This window comes from Balaenoptera physalus, assembly GCF_965194825.1.
Source record: "Balaenoptera physalus genome assembly, chromosome: 7".
In the NCBI taxonomy this organism is placed as follows: Eukaryota; Metazoa; Chordata; class Mammalia; order Artiodactyla; family Balaenopteridae; genus Balaenoptera; species Balaenoptera physalus.
The window spans coordinates 116,690,112-116,705,024 of record NC_138886.1 but is presented as its reverse complement, the minus strand read 5'-3'; the positions used below and the strand labels follow the sequence as shown (position 1 = coordinate 116,705,024).

At 42.4% G+C, this 14,913-nt stretch overlaps 1 long non-coding RNA gene and 1 pseudogene across 5 annotated transcripts in view; one reads left to right on the top strand and one right to left on the bottom strand.

Moving 5' to 3' along the window:
- Positions 1-14,913, top strand: part of LOC309664100 — a 75,035-nt gene that overhangs the window by 8,629 nt on the left and 51,493 nt on the right. For all 4 annotated transcript variants that reach the window (XR_014265603.1, XR_014265604.1, XR_014265605.1 and 1 more), the window contains exon 2: positions 7,524-7,586. This is a non-coding gene — a long non-coding RNA (uncharacterized lncRNA). The remainder of the gene's footprint in view (positions 1-7,523; positions 7,587-14,913) is intronic.
- On the bottom strand, positions 5,804-7,209 carry LOC309664035 (peptidyl-prolyl cis-trans isomerase FKBP4 pseudogene; annotated as a pseudogene). Its single transcript has one exon. The product of its transcript is annotated as a peptidyl-prolyl cis-trans isomerase FKBP4 pseudogene (transcript).

Genomic DNA, 14,913 nt, shown 5'->3' with positions numbered 1-14,913 from the left:
CAACATGGATGGACCTAGAGATTATCATATTAAGTGAAGTAAGTCAGACAGAGAAAGACAAATATATGATATCGCTTATATGGGGAATCCAAAAAAAAAATGATGCAGTTGAACTTATTTACAAAACAGAAACAGATTCATAGACTTAGAGAAGAAACTTATGGTTACCAGGGGGGATGAGTGGGGAGGAGGGATAGATTGGGAGTTTGGGACTGACATGTACACAGTGCTCTATTTAAAATAAAATGCCTTCCCATGAAAAAGTAATAAAAGTATTTCACATTAGATGGTGAATAAACAAGGGCAATCATCTCCTTTCCTGAACCCAACTCTCAAGATGCTGCAAAAGTAAGAGGGTGAAAATGTAATATAAAATCGAAGAGTATTCATCTGGGAAGGCATATATGCCCCGTGTGTGAGTGAAGTCGAAGCCTGGGACAGCAGAGGACCTGGCACACCATGGATAATAGGATAAGATTGAGAGTCCAGGTCTTTTATGTCCTACCATCGCTCTGGAGGTGGATGGTTGCCTGTCTAACTGCTTACAAGACAGGAAAGCCAGAGCCCGCTGGGCTAGGGAACTCTAGGCAGGCCAGTGGGACTCCAAGCAGGTCCTTATCATTCCTTCTCACATCTGCCATACTCCACGGGTGAGATTACAATTAAAGAGGAAAATTGTCCAATGGAAAAACAACAACAAAAATAAATAAAAAGAAGAAAATCGTGGAATCTTTGGAAAAGAGCAGGAATTGGGATAGGGGAGTGGGCAGAATTAATAAGAAATGAATTCGTGACGAGGAAAATTAGTCCAAGGAACTCTCCCAGAAGGCATCCCGCATAGATAAAGAGGTGGAAAGTATATAAGGAGAGGTAAGTGATAGGGGGGGTGGAAGTAGACATGTTAAGAACCTTGAAGGGTCACAGAGGCTGAAAATGAATGGAGAGACGTTAGCTTCTGCTCAGGATGTAGAAAGCTGGAAAGAGCGTCACTCCTATCCTAACAACAAGAAAGACAAAACTGTACAAGTGATACGTGGTTTTTGAGCGCATCACAAAACTGAGACAGCAGGGTGACAAACTGGCCTGAAATCTAAGGAAAGGAAGGCACTTCCAGGGAAGTGGAGATGGAGCTAGAAATTTCTTTCAATACCAAGATGCTCACGTTAGCAAAGTAGGCAGCATTTCAGAAGCTAGTGTAGTACAGTGTGCTGTGGGGGGAGTGTGGATTAGTCACGAGTGGGATCCTTGCAAAGCAACTTTCTAAATGTGTACTTCAATCTATTTTACAAATCCGAACGATCAGAATAATAACACTTATTTCCTAAATCTGTTGTGAGATTTATATGCGCCCATGTGCGTAACGTGTCTTATAGATAACGGTCATTTTCAGAATGATTCTTCATCTCTCCCTTAGCAACATGTTCTTGGTTACAGTATTTGTACTTTCTTATTATCTCTCATATCCGTTTCCTTATTTCTTCTTCTTCTTGTCACTTCCGTGGTTAATTTCTCATCTAGATTATTTCACTAACCTCCTTGTCTTCCTGACTACAAAGGCACCGCACTCCCGCATCTCCTATCTGTCTCACACACTGCAGGAAATGCGATAGGAATAAAGGGCAATCCTGATTTTATCGCATGGCTCTTTTAAATCCCTCAGCTGTTTGCAAAGATGAAAGATGACACTCAGTGTTAGTAAGAATGCCAGAAAGTAGCATTCATCCATTACTAATGGGAATGAAAATTGTTATTTCTCCAGAAAGCAATTCGCCCTGTGAACCAGACACCTTTAAACAGTACTTGTTGGCCCAGCAGTGCCACTTACATGTACTTACTCTGAACGAAAACTGGAAAATTTGCTCTGGGTTTCCAACACCGCTGCTTCTATGAGCAAACCTCTAAAAACCCTTCTCAACAACTGATCAATCTGGTAGAAGGAAAACAAGAGGAGGAAACAGTAACGGAAAAAGAAAACTATGTTTATTAGTGCCAAGAGAAGAAAACGGCAACTACGTACCACAAAATCAAAGAAATCTCTGCAAAGTCTAGGGAAAATTGAATCAACCTGAAGGAACCAAAACTGAGAGGAGAATTCATTGTTGTGGAAAATAAGTGGACAAGATATTTAGAAGCAGGGCTGTGGCATAAAATATGTGTCAAGTCACATGATTATTTACCAATAGGATGTAAAGTAGACTTAATTTTCTTCTTTATGTTTTCCCCGTTTAAAAACATTTATTGATGAATGTGAATTAATTTGATAGCAAAAAAAAAAAATCACTGAAAGTATTTCAGTGACTCCTAAATACCCTTAATATAATGGGTAAATTGTTAACTTCTCCCTTTCATACTCCAGCTCTGCTGAAACATTTAGCTTTCCAAAATATTGTATGCTCTTTTTCTCTTCCACACCTTTGCAAGTGTTCTCCTTGCAACTGTCCAGGGAGTTCCTTGTAGTCATTTGTTACTCAGCTAAAATGTACCTCCTTCATGAAATATTCTGTGATATCTCCAGGCAAGGTGAGATTTCCACTTCGGTGATCCCATTGGACCTGGACAACACCTCAGCGGTTGTACTTACACACTTACGTAGGTGTGTTATGAGTGTGCATGTCTCTCTCCTGTACCATGAGAGCTCCAGGAATGCAGGGACGGTGTCACTTTAAAGTTTATGTGGAATTTAATACACCTTTACTGATTCAACACACAGGAAATGGGCAGTTAATACTTCATTTACTTCAGTCTCTTTCTTGGGTTTAGTGGGGACGTTTCTCACAATATTGCCCGGAGGATGTGGTTGAGTAAAGAAGTATTTTTCTTGCATAGTGTTTTCTTTTATATTTATTGTTATATATTCATTTCTAATGAGAAAGTATTTAATTACTTTTTATTTTGTTCCATGTTTATTTATTTTCTGTTTATTCTTCCAGAACAGGAAGACCATGTTTCTTGTGTTTGATTTGCTTCACATACACACATGAGTTCGCTTAAATTATTTTGCAGTAGCATGAACATATTTTCATTCATCAGACATAAATGTCATTACAATTACTAATTGTGTTCCTCAGATGTAACAGGCTTTACGATGTGCTGTGCAGGGGTGGTGCATTTATACAGGCGCAAGAAAACAAACTCGTTGCTTTCCTTTTTCTCTGTACGAATCTGCCAAGAAAAACTCTGAGCTGGCTTTTAGACTTTAGTAGATTAGATTTATGGAAATTAAAAATATGTTCCTATGCAAAATGTTTCATTAAAAGATTTTATGCTGATATCTAGTGAATTTTCAGCTTATTTAACCTAAAGTAAACCACAAAGTTCTTTCCAGAACCTCAGCTAGACCCAATCTTTGGAGAAGAAAAGAAAGGAAAACAACTTTAATTTTAGGAGAGAAGTTAATTTTTTAAAAAATGAATGATTAAAGGTTTTGACTTGATTATAACATTTTCATTTCTTTTTTAGCAAGTCCACTAAATTGGTCCTTTCCATAATTTAGACAAACACTTTTAATAGTCCTCCACCTCCTTGACAAATTAGAAGGGTCTAGATTTTCATAAAGTGGGGAGCCCTGTCAAAACACTTCTGTTTGCATTTTTTTCCAGGTAAAATACCCATAGGTCACAATACCCATAGGTCATATTTAATTTTGGATTCTTACCTAAAATTGCCTTGAAATAACTGGTAACATGGCAAAAGCTTTTCTCAAGGTATGTAACATTTAACCCTCAAACTTTGGCTGAAACCTGAAACCAATGCGAGTTGCTTTTTATTTTTTAATTAATTAATTAATTAATTTATTTATTTATGGCTGCGTTGGGTCTTCGTTGCTGCGCGTGGGCTTTTCTGTAGTTGCGGCGAGTGGGGACTACACTTCATTGCGGTGCCTGGGCTTCTCACTGCGGTGGCTTCTCTTGTTGCAGAGCACAGGCTCTAGGCGCGTGGGTTCCGTAGGTGTGGCATGCAAGCTTAGTTGCTCTATGGAACGTGGGATCTTCCCGGACCAGGGATCGATCCTGTGTCCCCTGCACTGGCAGGCGGGTTCTTAGCCACTGCGCCACCAGGGAAGTCCCCAGTGTGAGCTTTGATAGGAAAAAAAGGAGAGAGAGGAAGAGGGAAAGGAGTGGGGGTGGGGGGGAGGAAGGAAACACATTAAGTAGAGGACAATACCAGCTTGCTAAAATGTGATTTTTGCATTTCATTAAATCATATTTTATCAAAGCCTACTTGTGCAGTTTTAATTATGATTCACAGTGTTATCTGTGAATCACCGGCATGACCACATGCATACACGCTATGGATTACAATCAATACAAATGACGCAGGTTGCATTTCGAGTCTTCAGAATTTCTGGTTTGGCAGTTTGCCAGCTTTTTCAGGCTCCGTGTGAAGGAGAAACAAAATTTCTGCAAAAGCGTTTCTTTCAAAAACATGGTCCAGACTTGCATAGAACCATTGAATTTGCTAGTCAGACCACTTAAGAAATGCAACTTTTTCTGTTCTGTGCAATTTTACGTTTGTGCTAAAATGGTTGGCCTGTAGAGAGTGTATTTTTCCCCATGTGTTCCCTGAAGCGATGAGTTAAATAATAAGACAAGCTGTGGGCATGTTATGGTCTGATCCTGTGACTCATGTGTTGGCAGTGGCCGTGTAAACAGAGCTACTGTGTCTGAAAGTGATGGGTAGCTAGTTAACTTCCTGACAGTTCAATACGAAAACCAACTTTAAGACTTTCAAAACAAATACTATTAACAAGGATTTGATTTCTCGATCTTTGAATCTCGTTATGAGATTTTTTCATTGAAATAGAAAAAAGACCTAAACTTCAAAATCAAATATACAGCATTTGGGGTTTTTATTCCTCTGCCCCAGTCCATCCTTTTAATTTTTCAAAGTTAATTACTCTTATCTATTTCTGGATTTCCTACATTGTAGATTCCTCTAGAATATTAAAAGTCTATTTTCTTTTTTAATCACAGCTGTCCTATTGCCAGGATACACAAGAGTGCTTGTTTGTCCAGAGCCCGTATTTGAATCTTATCCACTATCCCAGTAATGTCGTATAAGAGCTAACTGTTTTTTCCTGGCCTAAGATACCCAGAGTTATGAATTACCCTTAGTTGTCATGTGTCTTACGTGTCCTTTTATCTGGAATAACACCCACCAGTCTTCCTTTTTCTCTCATAATGTTGGCAGTTTCAAAGAGCACCTATTATTTGTAGAACGGCCATCAATTTGAGTTTCCCTGAGGTTTCCTCTGATGAGATTCAGGTTATACACGTTGTATAAGCAAACAGATGTGACATTGTGTCCTTCTCAGGGCATCACATCAAGAGGCACTCGATGTCATTTGTTCCATTATTGGTGGTGTTGGCTGTAATCACATGGCTGTGATGGCTCTGCCAGGTTTCTCCACCGTCAAGTCACTATTTCCTCCTTGGTTAATTAATACATAATTTGAAAATAAATATTTTAAGGCAATGTAAATATCCTTTATTCCCCAAACTTTCACCTACTCTAAGCATTCGTTGATAGCTTCTGCTTAAATCAATTTTTATTATAATGGTTGCAAAATGGTCATTTTTCTATCGTTCCTCCCACATTTATCAGTTGATATTCTAGTTAAAGGAGTAAGACTTCCTCCCCCACCTCCCATTTGTTTAGTTTTAATTAATTAATTAATATATATATGGATTCATGAACTCTCACTGAATTCAATGTACACATTGAATCTGTTACCATCAACATCAGGATTCTTTCTTCAATATTTTCACACTTAAGGATACACGTTCTTTCTTTGGGGGTGCTTTTTTCGTTTTTTGTTTTTTAGAAAAATAAAGGTCTAATTCACTCAAAATTCTTCAGTTTTTACAGAACCAACAGGGGGGAGTAGGGTAGGGAGCTGGGGGGCAGGCAGCCGGGAGCAGGGCTGGGCAAGGCCACACTTCTGCCTCCACCTGAGGCTGGCCCCCTGCCACACGGTTCTTCGGCCCGTCCTTCACCTCCGTGTCAGCGGGCTGGTCTCCTGCAGCGACCGTGGCCTTGGCCTTGCTCTCCTCCCCAGCTAGCCTCTCAAATATGTTGTCATAGAGCTTCTTCTCCCATTCGAGCTCCTTGCGGATCCGCTGCTGGGCCTTGGCAGCTTTGCGGCTGCGGTAGAGCTGCAGGACCTTCTGGAAGTCAGCCCGTGCCAAGTCAAAGCCGTTCACCGCCAGGTGGGCCTCACCCTGGCGGAAAAGGCCCTTCTCATGGTTGCTGCGCGGTTCCAGGGCCTTGTTACAATTTTCAGCGGCAGCAGACAAGGCTTGCCGCTTCACATGACACATGCCAGGCTGAGGTGCGAGGCCAGCCGAAGAGCCTGTGCCTCCTGTGCGTCCTCATTAGAGGAAGTCGACTCAAATTCCAGCCAGGACACAATCTTCTTGTACCGCAGCAGAGCTTGCTTGTACTTGCCTTCCTGGAAGCCCACGGTGCCCTGCTCCTTCACTATGGTGCTCTGCTCCAGCTTCTCTGAACTCATCTCCTGGGACTCCTTGGCCTTCCCAAAACTCTTGAGTTATACTTCAGCTCAGCATTTGGGGGGATCTGGAACTTTTCTTTCCCAACACTGCCAAAAGCATAGCTGGGCTTGAGACACACAATGGAATGTTCTCCTTTTTCCTTGCGCTGAATGGCTTTCTCCAGCCCACAAGGCAGATCCACACTCTCGGCCTCGCCGACCTCCCGGCGGTCAAAGATCTGGTCTCTGGAGTACCTTCCAGTGCAACCTCCACGACGGCGCCACTCCACCTGGAACACAAGCGTGGCCTGGGGAGGGATCTCGGGAGCGCTGCCCGCAGAACCGCAGGTGTATTCTGGCTCGCAGGGGATGTGGCACACTTCCCCCTCCTTCATGGTCGCTCCAGCAATAGCCCAAGCCTTGATGACTTCCCCTTTCCCCAGGTCAAAGGAGACTCTGTCCTTGCGGTCCAGGCTGGAGTCGAACTTGGTGCCATCGAACAGCCAGCCCGTGTAGTGGACAGAGACTCGGTCCCCGATCATGGGCATCCCTGTGCCTGTGCCCTCTCGCTCGAGGACCTGAAGCACGCCCTCATCCTGCTTGGGGCTGAGGTCCACCCCCTCGAGGGGCAGCGGCGCCGACTGCGCCCGGCTCTCGGCAGCCTTCGGCCCCTCGGCGGTCATCGCGCCGTTTCCCGGGCAGCGGGCGCAGGAGGCGGGTCTTGGGCGGCCCGGGGAGCGATTGGTCCCACCGGAGGGGGGCGGGGGGAAGAGGCTGGGAGGAGCCGGCCGGCTGCGAAGGACGCGGGCGGAGAACTTTCTGGAGACGGCGGCGGGTTCGGGCTCTGGCGCTCCTTTGTGCGAAAGGCGGTTTCTGGTTCGTTCCTCCCGCCCTCCGCCTGGCCCCGCCCCGGTCCTGGGACCCTGGGAACCCCGGGCCAGCCCTCGCCCCCGCCGCCGCCTCCCCGCCCGTCCCCCCGGGAGTGGTTTTCTCTCACTCCTCTCTTATCTTTCTTGTGCATTTTTTTCAGAACCCCTTTGCTCTCTGTGAAGTTGACTCTGCTGGAAGTTGGTGCTTGTTTTCCTACTTACAGGTAATCTGCAGCGTGTAAGATTGTCTGTCTTCTAGTTACGCCAAAGGTGTGAGTTTTGTGTGGTGTCATTTATTCTTCTTGTCGTTTGGAGGTTGTTTGAAGAGATTTTGCTTAGGCAGCTGCCATTGCCTCTACTGCCCAGGACTCTTGGATGCAAAGACTTTTAAAAGCTGGCATTGAATTTCCCTTGATGAAGAGGAATTGTCTTTTGCGTAAAATGATAAAACTTGAGAAGCTATTTTTTAGTATAATGTGAAAACTTAATGGCATGGATCATAAGAAAATACAAAGAGGGAGAGGCAATATTCTCTCGAAAAACAAAGAACAGATGTTAGGAAAAGAATGGTGAAAAGAGTGAGAGAATTGAGGAGAAAGGAACGGAGAAATGGCCCAGTAGCATGACAGACGGCCATGGAGGAAAACGGACAGTGAGACAGTGTTGAAGGCAGGTCGAAGAAGTATAAAGATTGAGGATGTCTAATATTAAATGTTAACTTTTTTTGAAGCCGCGTAAATACACTTCTGTCATTGCAAATTATAAGTTAAACATATTACAGATACACACACAATGGGTCAGCATTTGTAGGGGTGTGAAGCGGAAGTTGTTGCTTTCTGTGTCTCGGTTTGTCACAGAGCAGGGGACAGAGAATAGTTATAGGGGATCAAATGGCAATAACATCAACAGTCCAGGGAGGCAGGTAGGCAAATCCAGAGTAACCGGGAAGGTATTAACACCGGGGAGTTCTCGGAAATCTTGTTGAGGGCGCTAGATTCTCACAGAACACGGGATACAGGGCTTGACACAATTTTGCCTGACTTTCAAAGGTTGAGATGTCCTCAATAAATATATTTATCACACTGTGAGGTTTGGTTCTGTAATCGACATTGTGGAGCATCTCTTTATGAAGTCAACACCTATCTTTGACGTGCCAACCCCATGCCAGGTACATTCTCAGAAGTGGAAATACGAAAAGAAACAGAGTGAGTACAAATCCCTGTCCTCATGAAACTTTTGTTATAGTGGAGGAGACACAATAAACAAGACAAACAAATAAAATGTGTATCATGTTATATTTGATGGCTCTAAGAGCTAAGGAGAGAAATAATGCATGGAAGGAAATGTAAGGGATAAATGTGACATTTTAAGCAGGGTGGCCCCCAGGAAAGCTCACATTGAGAGAATGTGAGTTTTGAGTGAAAAAAGAAAGACATGAGATAGTTAGCCACATGTGTATCTGAGGTATATATGGTAGAGGGAATGTCAAGTGCAAAGGCCCTGGGGTGGGAGTGTGCCTATAAATTAGGGGAATGTTAAATAGGCCAATGTGCTTTAAACAGAATGAATTAGAGGAAAGAATTAGGACACGAAATCCGAAAGGTAGTGGGGACCAGATCATGTAGGGCCTTATAAGTCCTAGTAAGGACTTCGGCTTATGTTCTGCTTGAGACAGGAAGCCATGGGGAAGGTTTTGAGCAAAGGAGTGACATGATATGATTTACATCTGTCAGGATTGTCCTTGCTGCTCTTATGAGACTAGAGTGTGTTTTGGAGCTGGGGAGAGGGGCGGTAAAGTTGACCAAGTGCAGGACTAGGGAGACCATCAGGAGGTTATTGCAGTACTTCAGTAAAGAGATTATGGTGGCCCGGACCAGTGTCGTGGCAGTGGGGGTAGTTAGGAGTCTCAGATTCTAGACATATATTGAAAAAGGAGCTAACAGGCTTCACGTGGGGGGTGTAACAGAAAGAGAGGTGTCCAAGAGGACCTCAGGAATTTTGGCTGAGTAAGTGAAAAAATGATGAATTCCTTTACTGAAATGGGGAGACTGTATGAGGAGCTATTTGGGGAGCGATTATCAGGAACTCAAATTTGCACAAGTGTGGTTTGAGATGCCTGCTGGACCTTGTAAAGGAAGTGTCAGGAAGTTAGGTGTGGGTTTGGGTATGTGGGTTTGCGGTTCAGCAGGTAGATGGTATTTTTAGGCAGGGAACTGGTTAGGACCACTTAGGGAGAGAACGTGGATAGGAAAGGGAAGAGGGCTAGAGAGGGCTGTGAGACACTCTAATATTTAAAGGTTGAGGAAATAAGAGAGAACCAAAATGGCATCATGGTATCCTGAAAGTCAAGAGGGGCTTGTTTCAGCTGACTCTAGTTATGGGAATCCAGTGGGGCAAGGAGGGATTCACCATGAGGACTGGCTTTTTCACCATGAAGACTGCTTCAGATCAGGCTGCAGCAACATTTTCAAGCAAGAGAAGAACATCTTTTTTAAAATTTATTTATTTATTGGGCTGTGCTGGGTCTTAGTTGTGGCACGTGGGACCTTCTTTGCCTCGTGTGGGATCTTTAGTTGCAGCATGCAGGATCTAGTTCCCTGCCCAGGGATCAAACCCGGGCCGCCTGTATTGGGAGCAGGGAGTCCTAACCACTGGACCACCAGGGAAGTCCCGTGAGAAGAACATCTTTATAACACAAAGGTCTAAATTTCGATTCCATGGACAAAAGGAGGCTCATTGGGTGGTTGGAGTTTCAGGGAGCACACAGAACTCCAAATTCTGTATAACCCCATTTCAGTTCTCTAGTGCTCAGTTAATCCTGACCCATGTGTTGTATTATGTATGGTTAGGAATATGGACTATGGAATCAGTCTGATTGCTTTAACCGTAGCTCCACCATTACCAGCTATTTGACCTATGGCAATTTACTTAAGTTCTCTGCGCCTTTGTTTCCTAATCTGTGCAACAGAGAAGACAATAATACTTAAAAGGATTCTACTGAATATTAAATATGATGATACAAATATAGCACTTAGCACAGTGCCCTAAACATAGGATTTTCTAAGTGTCAGCCATGACGATCTTTTTTTTTTTTTTCATTAGCTTATTTATTTATTTTTGGCTGTGTTGGGTCTTCGTTGCTGCGCACGGGCTTTCTCTAATTGCAGCGAACGGGGGCTACTCTGCATTGTGGTGCGCGGGCTTCTCATTGTGGTGGCTTCTCTTGTTGAGGATCATGGTCTCTAAGGCACATGGGCTTCAGTAGTTGTGGCACACAGGCTTAGTTGCTCTGCTGCATGTGGGATCTTCCCGGACCAGGACTCGAATCCATGTCCCCTGCATTGGCAGGCGGATTCTTAACCACTGTGTACCAGGGAAGCCCAGCCATGACGATCTTTATGCGACTTGGCTGACGGAATTCAACTGATATTACAGTCTGACAGCCCACAGGATAAATCTTTGGCCACTACAGCCCTGCAGCTGCCTGAGCTAAAGAATCATTTTGAATGGTTTTAGAAAGTCCCTGGGTTTCTGAATGTCTTTGAGGTGAGCCAAGAATTTAGGCTTTTAAACTCTTCGGTGAACGGATATTTTTCTGTTTACATTCTATTTCAGAATTGAAAAGGGTTATGATTTTTTTTCGTTATAGGAGTGATATAGTTTATTGTAAAAAAAATTATCACTACAGATACATGTAAGTAGAAAGGAAAAATAATACAAAAGCTCTTTACCCTGAGCTAACACTGACATTGGTGAATACCCTATCATGCATCTCTGTGTATATCCATGAAGCTTTGTGGGTCTACCTCTTGCTGGGGCCCCCAAAAACTCCATGCCCGGCTCTCTCATCTTCAAGTCTCAGCTTCTCCTCTGGAACAACAGGATCCAAGTCCTGTTTCAGAATCCTGTTCTCTTCAATAAACTGTCCGGTGACAATAGATTAACCCTTCTCACCCTCGGTCTGTAGTCTGCATGCACTTCACGGATTCTATGGGCTGAGCAATTCGATCCCCCAAAGCCTTACCCCAGAAGGTACTTCATCCTAGAACACCACAGGCTTACACATTTTCCTCCTAACAACTGTTTGTTTATAAATTTTTTTTATACCGCCTCTTAAAAAGTTTACCTCTTTGTGAATGACTCATTTCTTTTTTAGTGCAATGACTATTTTTTCCCCCAAATGTGCTAAAGATATATACTACGAGAAGGAATATTTCCACATTATAGTTTCAAAGATATACTCAACCATAGACTGACACAACAGTTGAGTGTCTGAGAATATTGTATAGAATATTATATAGAACAACATTTAGATGAATTCAGAATTGTTCTTTGTGAACGTACACCAAGGGAAAGGGGGTGACTCATGAGTCAGTTCTGTGCAGGTACTGTTTCTGTTCTTTAAAGAACTCTCATGCACAAAATTTTGTTGTTCTAAAAGTGGTTTCTATGGTATAACATAATTTTGCAGTGCAGCTTGACATTGAAAACTAGTGAATAAATGGCGCCAAAGAAGAGTGTACCTTCCAAAGAATGGCTGCCTCAAACCCTCCCTCCACTACTTGCCATCCACGCCCTAGTCTACTCTTCCTTTTGTGGTGAGGATATTAAACCTTCATTGCACTAATTTTATGAATATTTATTTTCAATTTTTATCATTATATAAACTTGTTTTCAGTGTGCAGTTGATACATCTTTCTATCAAGTGAAAATTGGGTGTCTTAGTTTGGGATGAAATAAATCATAATTTGTTCCATTGAAATTCATAACAATTAAAAAAACTTAATGGCTTTATATTTAGCGGCAAAGTTTTCAGGAATAAATTGAAGCTATCAAGAAAGGTATAGATGCATTCATTTAGCTGTTTCACCACTGTTTCCCATGGGCTGCCAGATTCCCATTCAGGAATATTAAGGAGACTGCCTCTCTGTATTCTCCCCTCAATTGGATAGTAAATCCTAGATTCCCCACATATTCATTTCTTGAACCCCTCTTCCTATTATTCATATCTGTATTAATCAGGATTTTTGCTCATAAGAGAAATCAAATCTCCGTCTTACGGCAAAACTGGGACTTTCTGGAATAATGCAAGGGGTTCAGAGAATTGAAGAGAGCCTGACAGATGGAATCAAAGCTGCAGGTGAGTCTGTTTTGGAATTACAGACCACAGCTGCTGGGACCACGGCCACTGCTTGCCTGTGGCTGGTGCCATTGGGTCTAATTTTTGCACCATTAATCCTAATCATCCCTTACTCATTGTCTCATTTGGTCCAAATTAAAAATAATAGGTAAGACAGTCCACTGATTGGGACCCTTGTGCCTGGGTCCCAATCATCAGTGTGTGAAATGTCTTCTCCCTTTGGATTCTGTAGTGGGAGGTTGGGTACCACCTCTTTTCACTATTGTACCCATGGGGGCTTCTCCTGAAAGAGAAGAGATTTTACTTCTTCAAATCTTCACTCTCAATTCTGGGTCTTTGTACACACACTACACTATCTACTTTAAGCACCTTCTTCCTTTGCCTAAAGTCTATTATTTTTCAACCTTAGTTGGCACTTCCTTCTGGAAGAATAAGGCCCCAGTCTTAGCATTTGTCACCAGGTAATTGTCTATTTGTATTTCTCACGTGACTGCAGGTTGCCCGGAAGTGTGGTTTGCATTTTTGCTTGTCCAGCACTGTATTCTCTGTGAACAGCTGTGTCTAACACATACTTCTGTTTATATTTGTTCCATACATGAGTAAAACGTTTGTTAAGACCTTGGAGAAATAAATTGGAATAGTAAAAACTTCCAGTTCTTTCTCTGGATTAAGTGTGATTACCTCAGTTATGAAACTTGTAAAGAAAGGAAACCCTAACTGTGAATATCGTCTCTAAATTCATTTGCAGCTGACTTTCCCCATGTCTTTCTTAAGCTCATACACGGATTTTCATTGTGAAATATCCCATTTTTCCAGTTTAATATCTTTTGGTCCAAAAGATCCCCAGTGCAGAGCAAAAATATCTATTATTGTATTACTAGCATGAAGCCAAGTTCACAATTTAAATAATTATATGTATTCAACAGAGTTTCTCAAAGAACTTTCTCAGAAATTGCAATTGAAGAAATGAAAAATATTTTTATAAGCTGACACATTTAATTATCATTTTAGATAAATCTATTTTGGAGTCTGATATTTTTGTATTTATTTCACCAGTATGATCCAGACTCAATGTGTTTACTGGCAACATAGTCCAGGGATTATACTCCCACATTGAAACAATAATCATATTGCAACGTCAGTACTCTTCATAATGCATTGCCACCAGCATTTATTTGACACCAAGTATGCACCAGCTACTAGAAATAGAAAAATCTCTGGGACATTAGGAATGCTAAGTAGCCTTGCTTTGGGATGAATAAAATAGGGTGTGGTCTGCCCTTCAATGGGGTGAATCTAGAGTGGGGTAATGTGACACTGGGTCATCTTTTGGGATCTCAGTAAAAATGGTGCCAGTCACACCCCAGCATGGGACGTTGATGACCGCTTCGGTGGGGAGATGGTATGAGTAGGAAGCAGAAGCAGCAGCAGCAGGGATAAGGCATCTCAGTTTCAGATGCCTCCCCATGAGAGAATGGCGCCAAAGGAGGAGGGGAGGCTCCAGCAGCAGAGATGGATGGCTTTCATAGGAGAACATCGGGGCACAGCTTGAGACTTTAAGTAAGTGTAGTGTCTTATTCACATCTGCAGTGAACATGAGAATAAGGGCGAACTTATTTGTACCAAACTTGTTACTTCACAGTTGAAACACTAGGTTGTAAGGCTCTGCAAAACACAAGTTATTATTGTTGTTTTCTGAGGACATTCCCCCCTGAAGTTATATGCTTTCGATTATATGCCATAGATATTTTTTAATTCTGTGATTTTATTTATTTATTATTTTTTAATTTTTTTAATAGATCTTTATTGGAGTATAATTGCTTCACATTACTGTGTTAATTTCTGTTGCACAAGAAAGTGAATTAGCCATATGCATACACATGTCCCCATGTCCCCTCCCTCTTGAGCCTCCCTCCCACCCTCCCTACCCATCCCTCTAGGTCATTGCAAAGCACCGAGCCGATCTCCCTGTGCTATGCTGCTGCTTCCCACCAGCCAACTATTTTTTACATTCCATACTGTATATATGTCGATGCTACTCTCACTTTGCCCCACCTTTGACCTCCCACCCCATGTCCTCAAGTCCATTCTCTATGTCTGCCCCTTTATTCCTGCCCTGCCACTAGGTTCATCAGTACCATTTTTTTTTTTTAACATTCCATATATATGCATTAGCATATGGTATTAGTTTTTCTCGTTCTGACTTACTTCACTCTGTCTGACAGACTCTAGGTCCATCCATCTCACTACAAATAACTCAATTTCGTATCTTTTTATGGCTGAGTAATATTCCATTGTATATATGTGCCACATCTTCTTTATCCATTCATCTGTCGATGGACACTTAGGTTGCTTCCATGTCCTGGCTATTGTAAATAGAGCTGCAATGAACATTGTGGTACATGTCTCTT